The 13,203-nt window shown below is 40.9% G+C and overlaps 1 long non-coding RNA gene across 23 annotated transcripts in view; it reads left to right on the forward strand.

Moving 5' to 3' along the window:
• LOC109144308 overlaps positions 1-13,203 on the forward strand; it is a 136,668-nt gene that overhangs the window by 56,447 nt on the left and 67,018 nt on the right. For 22 of the 23 annotated variants that reach the window (XR_005603461.1, XR_005603449.1, XR_002044981.2 and 19 more), the window contains one exon: positions 9,063-9,294. The exons of the other annotated variant lie outside the window; for it this stretch is intronic. This is a non-coding gene — a long non-coding RNA (uncharacterized LOC109144308). The remainder of the gene's footprint in view (positions 1-9,062; positions 9,295-13,203) is intronic. 23 annotated transcript variants of the gene reach the window in all.

Consider the following 13,203-nt stretch of genomic DNA (forward strand, 5'->3'; position numbering starts at 1 on the left):
GTCCAGAGGAGGCTGTGGATGTCCAGAGGAGGCTGTACAGTTCTGTATGGAGGTACCTGTCCGAGCTGCCCCCACTGCAGTCTCCGGTGGTGGGGATCTCCACCTCATGGCTCTGGGCAGCTGAGCGTGTCTGTGCTGCTCTCTGTACTCCAGCTGCTTCATGCTGGATCGGCTCAGGTATTTCTACCTAGTGCTGCACAGTGACTTCTAAACAAAAGCAAGAGAGGGTGTGGCCTAACTGGCTTTAAAAACATTCTCCTTCCCAAAAATGGCTCTTGTGAACTTTGCACCGTGAGATGGTCAGATAATGGCAATTCTCACATTCAAGATTTGCCATTGCAGGATGAGGACAGACTCAGTATAAATATCTGGGATGTTGCTCTCTTTGATCACAGCTGACGCAACCTCAAAAATCCTCATCCTGAAAGCTCTCTGAAGACAGATTTGTCTCCAAGAATGATTTTGGGTTCAGCAAAATTGCATGTTTCAGTGAAATGATATTTCTTTTCGCCAGCTTATTTATATTCATCATAATTGTCTCACTGTGATGCCTCCTATTCATTTGCTGGATCCACTTGTCTTGCATCTTGTTCTGACTCTGAGTGCTTTTTAGGGTAAGCCTGCCTTTTGAGAATATGCATGATTGGTACCATTGGAATAGTTTTCATGTGCTTGCAAGAAGTGCATTGCTAAGCAAAGCAAGCAGGGGAGCTGGGAGAGATGAGTGGAAAATGACTACATGAAGAAGAGGGAAGAATTAAAATAGATGGCGAAGAGTTAATCAAATAAACAAAGGTTCCTTTTTTTAAAAAAAAAACAACTCTTGCTCTTTTTTTTCTTTCTTTGAATAATCTCAGTCTGGTAATGATTGCACTGGCCAACCCTTGGTACCTTTCTGTCTGATTACAGCTGGGTTGTAGTGGTAATGATGAGTTACCACAACAGTCTGTTATTGGCAGTGTTAACTAATGCCCCTCATTAACTAAGAAAGGACATGGATGGGAATATTTTCAGGCTATTCCTGGCTTATAATGACTTAAATTTATTTTTAAATATATTTTTTTTTAATTTACCAGGACACTTTTGTTCTGAAAAGGAAAGCTCTTCAGTCTTGATGTTTTTTGGGGTTTTTTCCCTTCTTCTATAAATTCATGCTTTGAGGAGAGTTAATATACTACCCAGTGAATTTTTGAAGGTCATGTTCAGTGCCACCAGCATTGCACAGAGGATCTTTGAGAACAGCTCTTTGTCTGTGCAGGTGTTTCTGTTCTGTGTTGCTCTGTGAACCTACCAAAAGAGTGGGTGCCTTTCTGGCCACCGTGTGTAGATACCAGAGATGATGCTGCAGTGTATAAATGGTAGCAGAGGGGACCTGTCAGTTTGCTCAGTCCTGGCTTGCAAAGCTCTAAAGGAGGCTATATAGATGTGGGTGGAGAAGGAGCTCCAGAAGGGCTGGATCTGTGAAGGAAATATTACTTGTGTGAGTTTAGCAGAAATATGACCTGCTGCACTGGCTCCGTCTGTCACTCTGCAAGAGCTTAGGGAGGAATTAGGTGTTTCTGCATTTACTGTAGAGGATGAATCTTCTTGAGGACACAGACCCATAAGGTGGCAGATCTGTCCAGTGATGGGGAAAAATAATTTGCTTACACCTGACAAAGGAGTAGAAACTATGAAAAATAAACCCTTAAGGATTCTGAAATTTTTCTCACAGGATAAGAGCTCTTGTCCTGGGGTTGCTTTAGGCCTTTTAGTACTATGGAACTTCCCCTCCATGATCACAGACCCTGTAAATTGCATAGAGGAACAACATAAAAATCTTCACAGGCGAAAAGCTGTGGGGAAATACACTGAGGACAGCTCCAGTCCCCTACATTTTTGGCTATTATACATAATGTGGTTAAAACAGAAAATTCCCAGATTATCTGTGAGCATGGGATGCAGACAACAGAAGGTGCTAAATGCTTCCTCACACCTTTGAAAGAAAGGTGATGTAAAGAAGAAAAAGCAGGCTAGAGTTACTTTTGGGCACTGATTGAGTAACAGAGTGGGATATAAGAACATCTAGTTTCTCTTTTAAATCCTCTCTGGATGCACTTGGTGTCGAGTGCAGGTTTTCCTCTCCCATCAGACAGCCTGTCATGCGTGCTCCACATTGATGAATACCAGCTCTGCCACACGTTTCCTGGAAAACAGTACATTAAGTTACTCCTCCTTGTAACTTTCCTTAAAATCAAGTACAAACTATGTATCAGTCATCATAAATAAATAGAAAAAACTCTGAGACTGGGATCATCTGTCTGCTGTAGAGGGGAAAGATATTCTCCCAGTGTATCCTACAGCTGCCCTTGCTCCTTTACTTTCACAACCTGTATTTATTTATGAGTATACCCAGTATGTTTTGTGTTCCTTTACTCAGTCTTTTGTCTGGGATAGGTGAGTTTTAAAACTTGTAGCACTTGACTGTCTCCCACCATATTAATCTGTGATTACTTTTAGATGGTCAAAGTCCCAGCACAGACAGGGTAAGGATGAGGAAAGGACCTGGGGAGATGGTCAGTGTGCACCTTATTTATCCAGTACACAGTGAGCTACTGTCAACCTTTCTCCATCAGGTCCCACACCTGGAACTCATAGCTCGCACAGAATTTCAGAGCTGTTTCTTTCATGAGGTCTGCTTGTGTGGCACCCATGTGATCCCCATTTCAGATTCTTGTACCTGCTTACAGTTCATCTGGTCCATTTCTGCAACTTGTTCTTGCTCCTCAGACCTAGAGTTCCATCCAGCCTGTGGTTGTCTTCACCTGGCCCAAAGCATGTGTGAGAAATGCTTGTCCCTGATATGAGATCACAGCTCTGACCATCACCTGCCAATCAGCTGAGTTGGAACTTATAAAATGTAGTTGTGGGAAGAAAGAGGTAGATATGGAAATTGCTCCTTAATAGTAAACATTGCTGTGGGCTTGCATTGCTGTTTTCTAGTCTGTGACTTGTGTGAGGGAGCAGAAAGGCTGTCATTCAGTGGAGCTGGTGGTTTGGTACTGATCACCAACCACTTGGCCTTTTCAAATGTGAAATGCTGCAAATGCTCCATCTGCAGAAGCCATAAAGTGATTGCTGGGCAGGACTGCTCTGAAGACGTTGAGTGGAGCCAGATGAGGGTAACCTGAGATCCTCACTGTGAGCCTTTGGGCTCAGAACCGCATTTGATCCAAGTTTACACTTGATGTGTAGTGGAAATAGGTTTGAGGGGAATGCCACGAGTCTCTTCAGACTCTGCTGGTCAGCTGTTGGCATCAGGTTGTGTGGTTGAGACTTACAGTCTTCTTGCATCAGCTCTGCTGCCTCTAAATGAACTGAAGGAGAAATCCAAGGAGAGTCTCTCTGACATTGTTCAGTTTTAAACAAGGCACTCAAAATTATAAATATTCTTGACTCTTCCTGGTGTTTGACATCAAAATGTCACAAGGTGCAAATATGACACCTGGCAGTCTATTGATGGGGGGAGAAGAATCCCACTTCTGCTTGGCATTTTGTTGGATGTAGGAGCAGTTGTGTGCTTGTAGTCTCAGTAGTTTTATTATTTATTTTAGCAGCAAAGATAAAATATCTACAGGAACACACAACAAGAATTACAACAACTCAGAACCTGAAGCAGCAGTTGTTTCTTAGCAGTGGTAGATACTTGGGCAATAGTTGGGAAAGAGGTCATTAGAGCTTCTTTCCTTTGGGAGATTCATTCTTCTGCCTCAGAAATGCCTGTATTCCCAACTGCTTTTCTGTCTGTTAAATAATGTGGGCGTATGATTTGAGTCCTGAGACATAAAGGATGTAAGCATGTACCTGAAATTAGGCCTGTGTGTGCTTTCTGCTGAGTAAGTGTGTCCTAGTCAGGTATTTAAATTTTAAATGCACTGGGGCCCTCAATCATAAAGTAAGCAAATTTCAGCCTAGACAGCAGTGGGAGGAATAAACATTAAGCTCAAAACAAACTGTTATCAAAGTAGCTCTTCAGACTATGTAGAATTACACTTTAAGATGGGCAGAGCATCTTTAAAACCCTTTTGCAGTAGCTAGGAGCTTATACATTAGCTTTCATGAGAGGCATTACAGATGTCTGTGAATATTATATAAACACCAGCCTGTTTGCAACAGTTTATAAACTTAAATATTTTATAAGAAAATACTGAACATTTAACTTGCCTTGTATTTTTTATACAGCAATAAAAACACCATTTTTATCAAAAGTTGCTGGGAAGCCTGACTAATAATGTAACACTTTGTTATAAACTAGGAGGAAAGTTCACTGGTCTAGAATTAATAAGGTGTGTAATCTGTACAGGAATTTTTACACTACAGGGAGAGGCAGCTAACTTTGTCTTTGCTTGTGCATAAAGATGCATGTAATTTGTGAGAATGTTCTCTGATGCATCTTTATGTCTCTGTGGCTAAAGAGGTTTCCGTGGTTTTCAGCTGGACATTGCTTGGAAAAGGAAAATACCATGTTCACACATGTGAGACATGCATGGACCTGGATATCTTTGCTGAGTGACCGTTCTGCAGGAGGCAGGAAACTGCAAGTTTTAGACCTGAGCGTTTTCTCCCACTTATATGTATCAATGGGAGCTGCCTTCCCAAGATGGAAAAGTGTAAAACAACGAGTGAGCAAGGTTTAGGACATAACCCTTGTTTTTCACAATTCACCTTGACATTTCCAGCAGGAAGGCAACAGCTTTGCCCTCTCCAAGCAGAGCAGTTGTGTACTGTAAGTGAAGCACCATGTAGGCTTCTGGGGACTTTTAACACAGGTATACCAGGCAGCTGTGAGTTTTCAGAGGTATCAGGCTTAAGTAGCAGCTGAATGGAAGTTTGAAAATCACAGCTTGAAGGAATAATTAGGAGGAGGAAAAGTTTCAACTTCTAATTATTTTAAAATCCATATCTTGTTGTTAACTCAGTTTTAATTTTTTTATGTCTCTGCTGCTCATTATTGTCAGTGTTCTGATTCTACTGATCAATTTGATTACTTTCATTGTTTCTATTGCCCAAATATCTTTATCAAGATTGGCCTTTAATGCAAATATACACTTGGTTTTCAGTAGAAATTCAGCTTCTAATTTTGTAGGTATTTAATTGGTTGCTTCCCTTCTATACTCTATACTAACAGTTGCCCAAGAGTGTTGTTCCATTAAAGATAACTGTGCCTCAAGAAAAATCCTTCTTCAGAAAGTGCTGTGGGCCAAGCTGGGATGACACAGTAGTAGAAATGCTTGTCCCTCTCTAATTGTCACTATTGATGAAATGAATGTGTGTAACAGCAGGAGAAAGCTTTCCATGATTAGTAAATTCTTATCCTTTGTCTTCCCCAGAACACAGCAACCCATCTAGGCTGTAAATCCATTTGCAAGGCTGAATGCATATTTTTCACTCTAAAATTTGCACAACACTTGGTCAGTTAGAGCAGAAGAATAAGCAGCATCTGAGATTTTGAATTATTTAGGCATGTACCTTTCCTCACGGAGTGATAAGACTGTCCCCAAATGACCCACCAGCACTAGGTGTGAAAGAATTAACTTCTTATCCCTTAAAAGGAGACCAAAGCATTAACTGCAAGGATCCAGAGTTACAGGGTATTTGTACTGCTTAATTCTTCCAGGAATCATGGAACTGGCTTTGCTTAATGGAAGATCATGCGTGTTGAAGGGGAAATTCCTTTCAGATCTACACAGACATCAGGTCAAAAATTTGTACTGGCCAAAAATGTTACTGCAGTTGACTAAGGTAGGCTGAAAAATGGTGGCCAGGAAAATGCATGCTGGAATAAATGATAGTGTTGATGTGGCCAGATGTCTCACATATGTATGTCAGGATTAATTCCTATAGTTATTTCCACTTTACATTGGCATAAACATTGTAGAAAATAAGGTTAGCACTTGTGCCATCTACAGAGCAAATGCCAGTGCCAGCCAGAGTTGTGCAATGTTTTTTGTGTGTGTTTTTCCTATAGCTTGAACAGGAGTGTGGCTTCCTTGGAGCATGGAAATGTTGGAAGATCTATAACCAGGCTGGTCCCTACAGCTTGAAACATTCTGCAGGCAGTTCTTTTCTATAATTTTATATTTGTATTTCTATTTTGAATAATTCAGGAAGCCATCCAGTCTCTTTTGTTTAACGATTCTATCAGGCCACCTCAAGCTGTGAGGCTGCAATGGGTGAGACATGGTCCTTCATCCCCACAAGTTTTCTTATTTTTTAACAAGGTTTATGAGCTCCATTTGAGTCGTTGGAAGCTGAGGTATTAGATGACTTGGCCAAGGTCATACAGGAAATTTGGTCTGAAGAACCAAACATATGATTGCTGCTGGTTTCCAAGCCAGCTCTCAAACCACTGGGCATCCTTCTTAATTTCCAGTCTTTTCTGGCATTGCTACCAACTTTCTGGTCCAATTCCTCAACCACGTTGTGCCTCTCCTTCACTTCTGTTGCACATAAATCCAACCTCAAAAGGTAACATATCAAAGAAATCAACAGGTATGCAGCAATTTCCTCAGCCAGTTTCACTTCTCCTTCGCTTCACAACTTGCCCACCAACAAATTTATTTCTCGCTTGGAGCATTTCACTGAACCATTTCTATTCAAAAGTATCTGTTAGCACTTTGCTAAGCCTCAGACGGAACATCTTTGATCCACCCATTTCAAGATTAGATGGATGACAGAACCCAAATTCTAGCTCCAAAAACATCCATGTTTTAGAGGTATATTCAAAGCCCAAGCTTGGATTTGGCTCTCAGTGTGGTTACTTTGATCTGTCTTCAGATCTGGATGCCGTGTCCTGTGACATCTCTGTTTCTAGCACAGAATCTCGTGTTCCTATCTGTGTGAGAGCTCTGAGACATGATGGGTGCCTCCGAGCACCTCGTGTGGGAAACGGCACCAATGGATCCTCTCAAATTCCATTCAGGTTGTGTTCATGTGCAATGGGGTTTTTTCACAGTTGTTGTTTTGTTACTCACCTGGAGGCACAGGGAATTTGGCCTTTTGACAGAAGCAAAAATGCAAGAAATCCCACTGTTTGTGGCGTTCTTATTGCACTCTCTGTTTTCCATGCAGCTGCTTCCCACTTCCTAGAAATCACATCACCACTGCTCCTCCCCCTTTATCTCCTGTCCCCACACAATGAGAACATGGTCTGGTTTTTTCCCCATGGATGGGAAAGCCAGGGCAAGCTTGGTACTGTGGTCTTTTGCACTAACAGAATTTCGGTGCAATTCACTCTTTCCAGGGAATTATTCTAGATTTATTCACCACAAAGCATCCAACCATAACAACTCAGTAATTTTAAGGCCTTAGGAAAAAATGTAACAAGATGTTCAAAAATTTTGGTTTGGGATAATTGGGAGTTGTTTATATCCTTGTGCTGCTGATTATGTTGTCATATACCACCATTACTGGTGTCCTCAGGAACAGGATTATCTTTGCTTGGAAACAAAACCTCCATTTTAACCACTTAAATGCTGGTTAATGTAGCTGATAAATGGGAAGAAAAATACGCCCTTGTTGTTACTGGATATATGAGACACTCAAAAATCATAGTGATGAGGGTTGAATAAACAGATAGATAGACAAATAAAACATAATCACTGTAATTTTTCTCATAAAATTATCAGGGCACCACAATTTTTCTTTAGACTCTTTAGGGCAGAGTCTCCCACTGCTCAGTAGAATCACTTCTTGCTCTCTCAGTTTGAAAATAACTTTCTGTGCATTCAGATCATACCAAACTTTCCAAGCTGTATCTTCCTGGGGTTTTGTACCCTCCAATTATTTCTGCATGCATCTGGAATTCACATCTCCGGGTCATGGTTATTCCCCTGGCTCACTGGAATGCCAGGGTTACCCATGAATTCCAGTGGATAATTCTAGTAATGGAAATGAGCTGTGGAAGGTATGGGGCTTGTCAGTCCCGCTTCTCCTCTGCTTTACTGGGACAGCTGGACCTGGTATTTGCTACTATTCCACTGGAATGGACTGGGGCTAAATATTCTTCGCAGCATTTTGAGAGTTAAAAAGAAGTTTAAGTATAAATCACATTTGCAATCATAAGACATTTTTAGATTTCCAGAGTGGCACATGAAAGCTTTCTTGTGATATTATTATTATTATTATTATTATTATTATTATTATTATTATTATTATTATTTTGTTGGATGTTTTCTGGTTTTTTGCTTTAAGGCCCAATCAATAATATGTACAATAAATTCTAAAGTTTTGTATCAATTTCCAGCCAATCTGAGGTTTTCAGCAGTAATTTTCCTCTGATTTCATGGGATCTGGGACCTGGAATGCAGCAACCTAGATGTACTTTGTTAAGAGAAAGCATTGTCTGCATCCAGAGTTTTCATAACATCTAATTTAAATTGCATCTTGGATTTTTTGGAGCAAAAAAAAAGCATCAGACACTGTAGAGAGGAAAATGAGCCATTTCCTTAGCTTGAACCTGCATGAATTAGTGGTAAAGTGTTGATCTCTAAACTTGCAGTTTCTGAACCATAAAATCTGTTTATTTCACCCTATAAAAGAACATTTTAACTTATATGGCTATTTAAGTTTAAAAGCTATTAGAGAAGTGGGTGGGGAGAGGAAAAGAAGCAGCTTGAATCAGTAATTCAAGCTTGCAATACAATCTTCATCTGCTGCATAGCTTGCATAGAAATCCCCTTCAATGTGGATTTTCTGTGCTCGTAGCAGTCCCACCATACAGGAAATATACAGTATATATTTCCAACATTATCCATAATTGTAGTAAAGCTTATAAAGCAACCCATTCCTTGTGTGTTCCTGGTGATCTGCACTTACTGGATATTCTCAAGTATGCATTTAAAGGAGGCAAAAACATAGCAAGAGCTGGCAGAAGTCATCTGCAGTGACTTTCCAAAGGGAGTTGGGGGAAGGTCTTTATTGACCTGCTCTTACTGCAGGAACAGCAGTGGCTTTGATTGAAAACCACCCTACCTGTGCTTTCTTTTGTATCTGAATTTCAGGGGGGTTGTGTTTCCCTACAGATTGAAAATGCTGGGGCTAAAACCGTGTGGATGCAGTCCCTCCTTGGGTGGGCAGGACAAAGTCACAGCACCTTCGGGAGAGGGATGGAGAGTGACAAGGAGGGACTGCTCCTGCTCTAGGCAAGGCAGGGATGGAGGGAGCCTGGATCCTTTTGTTGCACCCTCCTGCTACGCTGTGCCTTGGAGAATCCTGAAGAAAGCAGAGAGGGGCGTGTGCTGATTCGAATGCAAGGTGAGTGCTTGTCCTTTGTGCCAGGGTGGGGCACAGGGAGGGACGGCTTTGCACAGCCTCTGATGCTCAGTGACACACACACAGAGCAGCCTTGCTGCAGCAGTCACCCTCAGGGAAAGGGAAGAGAGGTTTTGATTCTCTGCCTGCAAAATTGGTAGCAAATTGTCAATGCTTTGAGAGGCTGTGCTTCACTTGAGCTGTGCAGGCCTTTTCCATCTAACTATCCCTGAACTTGCAGTACCTCGCTAAAAATAGTTCAAAGCATAACCATGAGTTCCCTGAACTGTGATCCTACCAGTTCTGTATTATTCGATTCACCATGCCTTTGAAAGTATTCATCCTTCCCCTCATAAAACTTAAATCAGCTTGTTCTTTGGTCCAAGAGTTGACATCATTATGATGCTACATCCTATGTAATGGTGTGAGAGCTGGAAAAGCATTCACAGCAAAACCACGCAGTGAATTGAATTTGCAGTGCCTCAGCCCTTGCAGTCTGAGCTCCCTCCTGCCCTCCTCATTTACTTGAACTTTTAAAACCTGTGTGCAGGTCCTTGGAAATACCCCACGATAACAGCACCACAGCCTTGAATATTTATCAAGGGTCTTTTTAATGTTCCCACTTTTCTTTCCATGACCCCTCTTATTTTACAATGTTTGGGGGAGCAAAAATGATTGTTTTACCAAAATAAGCTAGATTTCTTGCCAGGTTCAGTGGATAGAATCTTGTTGACAGATTTGGAAAAGATTATTCTTTCAGTACCTTTTCAATTATTTTTTTAAGTGTGTCTGCCATGTGCTGTTTCCAAAATCAGCCCACATTGAACTGTTTAATATTATATGGCGACAGGGACAAATTAGCACCTTTCATTTTCCTATCAAAATTAGCACATCCCAAGAAGACATTTCAAGAGCTACACATCCCTTATTTAGAAATAAATGTAGGAATCTACTTAAATGTGTTCATCTCAAAATCTTGGCACAAATAAATTTTGAGGGATTTGCCATTGATTTCAAACACCTTAGAATTTTGCCCATTTTCATTGAATCATAGAAAGGCTTTGGTTGGAATGGACCTTAAAGACCATCTAGTTCCAACCCCCCTGCCAGTTTGCTTACATGTGTTTGGAGTTACCTTTCTCCCTCCTGTGTTTTTCATATGATGATTTTTTATTTTTGGTGACAAGGTCTTTTTAGAGCCTGAAACACACCTCATCCCTTTGCCGGAGGGCTTCCTCACAGCATGAGATGGTGTTTTGTCTTTTTCATCCCTCTTTTCATGCCTAACTTGGCCTCCGGGTTGGTTTGTTCTTCCCTCTTCCTCTGGAACATCTGGAATGGGCCACAGCTGAAAATGGGCTAATGGGCAGGGTGCAGAGATGCTTCTGGTGATAGAAGGAAGTTCCTCCAGCTCCTGGCTGGTGTGTATTGCCCCTGGTCACGTTGGCAGGGATTGCTGTCCTTTGTTTATTGCTGTGCCTCCCTCCAGCAAAGGACACAACTTCCTCTCCAGGCACTGCTGGTATTCAAGGCTTTTTGTCTTTTTCGTTAGAAGTCTGAAGTTTGTTATCAAGTATTGGATCTTCCTGGGTGGCTTGTGTTTAGGTGGGTGTTGGAATTCTGACGTTAGCACCAAGATTGCTGCCACGGCAGGGGTAAAATGAAGTAGACAGTGTTTTGAGTTGTGTGCTGTGTGGCTGGGGGATGTGATGCTAAAAATAAAGGAAATAAGCAATATTAAAGTGTGCAGAAAATGTTTAGATCCATACTCCAGGACATGATTTAGTGGTGGACCTGGCAGTGCTGGGTTAATGGTTGCACTCCATGATCTTGGAGGTCTTTTCCAACCTTTATGATTCTACAGGCCTGATTTTACTGCCATAGGAAGTGGCTCTTTAGATCATTTGTGCTCGCTGAAGCTGCTATGCACTTGAGGTTCAGATTCATATTCTTTCTGCCAGTTTTGGTCCATGCAGATACCTTGGGTTAACAGAACAGAGCATACTAATCCAAGTCAATATGTCTGTGTATTTCACTTTTCTGTTTGAGAATATTAAGGCCAGATTCTCATTTATACTAAGCCCACTAGCAATATTCTGGCAACAGAAAGATGCCTTAGCAGGAATGTAAATTAAAGTCTCTTTATACTTTTAATAGTGTTTGTAGTTTCACTTGGCTGCGGTACAGGAATGACACATGTCTATTCAAATGGCATTTGCCATCCTGTTGATGGTTGCTGATATTCTTCATGCCTCTATCCCCTAACTAACTAGACCATGAGTCTGCTGCAGTCACAGCTTTCCAATTTCCTTAAAATGTGCTTTTTTTTCCTTGAAATAACTAAACCAGGATTTAAGATTAAGGCAATTTTTCTGTCCTTCCTTCACTAGGTGGTGACCCTGTTTGTGTCTGCATGAATCTACTAAATGTCCGGTTCTGCAGTGTCCAGAGAGATTATTCTTGCCATGTCTGTTGCTTAAATTGAAGAGTGGGTTCTTCATCTCACTATGCCTTGTACAGTGCAGAACACCTTTGTATTTTTTGGACTAAGAAAAATAAAACCTCTATTAGGAAGAAAACCTGTATTTTGTGCTGTTGGAGCAAGCACCTTATATATTTTACATTAAATCATCCCAGCTTTTACATGCTCAGGTCCATTTTCATTTCTATGCATTTGTATCCTGTCTACCAGTGCCTTAACTTTCAAATGGGAAATTATCCTCCAAAAAGCCCAACAGTTTAAGGAGGACAGAAGTGAGACCTGAGGTACAAGGCTTGTAGAGAAGCTGTGTGTAAACTCTACAGACTCAGGAAAAAATGTCAATATCAGCATCTACTTAGTATATTTCAGATAAAATACTGCTTTTGCAATGTCTGAAAACATGGCATAAGCATTTTATTAGATCTACAACTGTAGATCTGACTATAAGGTCTTGTGCTAAATTACCACACGTTCAACAATGCAGGCTCCAGAGAAATTTGGAAAAAAGCCTCTAAGACAAATCCAAAATGAGTCTCTGCTGGTTTGGAATTTTTGCTTTTTTTAAAAATAAATTTTAGTAAGGGATCACTGAAAAGTGCATTGCCTTGAGACTGACATAGAAAAAAATTATAATGCTCTTCTCTCTCATGGAAATCTGGAGCTCTCCAGCAGTTTAAGTCTCTTATTCCTTCCTTTTAAGTTCATAAGAACTTAGTCCAAAACTTGTCTGCAACCTAGGACTGACTGCTGACTTGTTAGAGTCTCTGTCCCTATTGATATTAAATGGAGAAAATTGTGCACGAAGTGGATAAAAAGAAAAGATATGTGTCTGTCAAACTAAAATGACAGTATTTGGAGCTGGCAAGAAGTCAGATCTTAGAATAATTTATGTTGGTGAGAAAGCTTAAGGGTCTCAATGCACATAAATTGGCATAAGACTTAAGAAACGCAAATATTTATAAGATTCTCCAATTTAGTAAATGGATTCTTAAAAACTAAGGGCTGAATAGCCTCCCCATGTATATAAAGAATGTGGCAGCACTCTGCAGACCTCCGCAGAGCATAACATGTAGTGCAAAGCATTTCTGCAGAAAGCTCTTATCTCCTTGATACTCCTCCCATATCTCCTCATGGATGTTGTGGGTCCTTGCCGCAACGCTTTCTATCCAGCCAAGCTGTTCCCTCCATTTCTCCTTCATCTGAAAGTGTGTTTTTCTGCATTTCTAGGTTAAATGTTCTTCTTATGCTGATAGGTGACTGGAGGAATTTTCTGAGTGACTGATAAGATAGAGATGCCCCTTTTGGGGAGTAGCTAGCACGAGGAGCATTGTACAGCTGAACGGGAATGCTAGAATTTAATGTCTGGTTCTGTCACCAAGGCTCAGCTGTCACCAGTTGTTTACTTATCACGCTATTTTCTGAAGGATAAA

This window comes from Corvus cornix, chromosome 20 (genome assembly GCF_000738735.6).
Source record: "Corvus cornix cornix isolate S_Up_H32 chromosome 20, ASM73873v5, whole genome shotgun sequence".
Lineage (NCBI taxonomy): Eukaryota > Metazoa > Chordata > Aves > Passeriformes > Corvidae > Corvus > Corvus cornix.